This window comes from Colobus angolensis, unplaced genomic scaffold (assembly GCF_000951035.1).
Source record: "Colobus angolensis palliatus isolate OR3802 unplaced genomic scaffold, Cang.pa_1.0 Scaffold184, whole genome shotgun sequence".
In the NCBI taxonomy this organism is placed as follows: domain Eukaryota; kingdom Metazoa; phylum Chordata; class Mammalia; order Primates; family Cercopithecidae; genus Colobus; species Colobus angolensis.
Window position 1 is genome coordinate 2473533 of NW_012114977.1, and position 2967 is coordinate 2476499.

At 44.1% G+C, this 2967-nt stretch overlaps 1 long non-coding RNA gene across 1 annotated transcript in view; it reads left to right on the forward strand.

Moving 5' to 3' along the window:
• The first annotated feature begins 1260 nt into the window (after positions 1-1260).
• Positions 1261-2967, forward strand: part of LOC105510165 — an 18337-nt gene continuing 16630 nt past the window's right edge. The window contains exon 1 of the long non-coding RNA XR_001001532.1: positions 1261-1429. This is a non-coding gene — a long non-coding RNA (uncharacterized LOC105510165). The remainder of the gene's footprint in view (positions 1430-2967) is intronic.

Here is a 2967-nt window from a genome sequence, read left to right on the forward strand (position 1 = left end):
ATTATCCACAGACTTCCCACCCCCATCCCGAAATGGAGTCCTCACTCTGTTGCCCAGGCTGGAGTGCAGTGGTGTGGTCTTGGCTCACTGCAACCTCCGCTTTGCAGGTTCAAGCGATTCTCATGCTTCAGCCTCTCAAATAGCTGGAATTACAGGTGTGCACAACCACGCCTGGCTAATTTTTGTATTTTTAGTAGAGGCAGGGTTTCACCACGTTGGCCAGGCTTGTCTCAAACTCCTGACCTCAGGTGATCTGCCCAACTCCTCGGCCTCCCAAACTGCTCAGACTGCAGCCGTGAGCCCCCATGCTGGGCCTATCCACAGGCTTTTACTAAAGACACTTAAAGGTTACAGTCTGGTCTTTCTTATCTGAGTTAGTTTCCTATGACTGAGTCATAGGAAACTGAACAGATTCACAAACTTGTCTTAACATAAGTTTGTTCTCTCGCAACGCCAGAGGCCAAAAGCCAAACTCAAGGTGTCGGCAGGACTGTGCTTCTTACAAGGGCTTGGGCAGAATCCTTCATTCTGTCTCCTAGCTCCAGGCCCCTGTGTTCCTTGACTTGTGGCTACATCACTCTACTCTGTCTCTGTCTCCACATGTCCTTGCGTCCGTGCCTGTGCTTTCCCTCTTCTCCTATGTGAACATGTCATTGGAATTAGAGTGCACCCTGGTCATCTAGGATGATCTCATCTTGAGATGCTTAACTTCATTACTTTGCAAAGATCCTATTTCCAAAGAAGGTCACACTCACAGATTGCAGTCGGACATCATTCTTTTTGAGGGGGGTCCATTCAATGTGCTACCATTGTGGTGTGGGAAATTCAAGACAGAAACTGCACCACCTTGGAGACAAACTGGACAACTGGAGAGCAGTGTCCCCTCCCCTACAGCCAGAGCTGGGGGAACAGCAGGACACAGTGGAGGTCTCACAGGGCACCAGGAGTAAAGCAATAGTCCAAGTAAAGCTACGACAGGAGACCAAATCCCAGGACCCGGGATGAGTTATATCTTAGGAATATCTGCCCATGAAGGCAATGGGCAGCAAGATCCCACTTTGAGGTGCAAGTGCTGATTCTGGTTCCTTCCAAGATGGTAAACCAGTAGGACAACTGGATCCCTCCCTAAGATCAACCCTGGAGGAGCTGCAGAGGAGAAACAGGGCACAAGAGGGCCAGACAGGGCTGTGGAGAGCGGGGAAGAAAAGAACAAACTGTTAAAGTTCTGTTGCTCCCTCTCCCCCAACATGACCCTGGGACATATAGCGATGGCCCCCATACCTGGAAGGACTCAGGCTCTGAATCTAGCACCTTCAGGAATCAAGTGAGGTCACCCCAGAGGCCCTATGCTCGAGAGAGACTGAGGAAAATAGGTGGATCTAGGTAAAATCAGTCACTGCTCCCCTCCTCATCTAAACCCTCAGCACAGGTGAGTCAGGATGCAAATGTAAGCAGGGTTCCCTTCTGATGCTGCTTCTCCCCAGGATGAGGACAGAAGGTGACAGGGTGGCTTGAGTTATTTAGGGGCTGGGGTAGAGGTGTCACTCCAGTTCTCTTGTGCTGGACAGTCCTTCCCGGGCGTATTTTCTCCATTACATCCACACTAAGCTCACAGGGACTCACAGCTACAGGGTCTGTTTCCCTGAATACTCATTTCCTTACAAAATATCCACTATCTCTGGTGGTGAAAGGAAAGCACATGTGCCAAAATAAAAAGACATTGTAAGGCCCAATCATTTCAAAACATGTTAGGTTATTGTGTGCACCAGAAGTAAAATAATTAGAAGCAAAATAATTAGAAAGCCAATCATTTTAAATTAGCCAAGAAAACTTAAAAAGAGGTTGCAGAGAATAATTTTCAAACAGTTAAAGATATGACTGTCATACACATCATAGTGAACATGTATTTTAACTCAGATTTAACTCCAAAAGAATGCTAAAGTTGGTTCAAAGAGAATTTGAAAGATGGGGTATGTATGTATAGTCAATGGAAGAAAGAGTACTAGAATATGATTGCTAAATCAGACACCAAATCAGTTAATGTCTTACAGAGCAAAAGAAAACAAAAATATAACCTTTAAGGTATTCTTTTCTACTAGACAGAAATTCATTTTTATTTATCGATTATTGACAGATTAACCTGTAGCTTCACACAATATGAACCCTAAGCAGTTATAAAGAATAAGTCAAAAGCAATTCTCCTAAGAGTTAGATAATCTTTGAACGGAACTAAACAATGCCCCAGCATGACACTAAAAGGACTTGCACTTTTCCTTTGCCTTAGTTCCAAGTTTCAGACAATCTTTCTTAACAGAGATAAAAGAGGCCTGGCCCAGTGGCTCACACCTGTAATGCCAGCACTTTGGGCAACTGAGGTGGGCACATCACCTGAGGCCAGGAGTTCGAGACCATCCTGCCTAACATTTTTTCTTCTAAAAGTACAAAAAATTAGCGAGGTGTAGTAGTGTGTGCCTGCAATCCCAGCTACTCAGGAGGCTGAGGCAGGAGAATCATGTGAACCCGGGAGGTGGAGGTTGCAGTGAGCCAAGAATCCACCACCGCACTCCAGCCCAGACCACAGTGCAAGACGCGGTCTCAGAAAAAAAAAAAGAGAGAGAGAAAGATAAAAGAAGATAGGAGACAAGAGACTGAATGAATGAAGAATAAAAAGGCTAATTAATAAAAACCATAAAAGAAGTTAAGAGAAATGGAGAATAGAAGTTAAAGTGCTGAAATGTCAATTAAAAAGAAGTACCAGAGAAACAAACAAATAGAAAAGAGAAAATATTAGAATAGTGAGCTGTATTTTCTAAAATTTTCTTTTAAATAAAGATCTCAGATAGAAAAAAATTCCATAAAGGAAGAGATAAGGAAAAGCCCACATTCAGACAGACTATTTTTTTTTTTTTTTTTTTTTTGAGACGAAGTCTCACTCTGTCCCCCAGGCTGGAGTGCAGTGGTGCGATC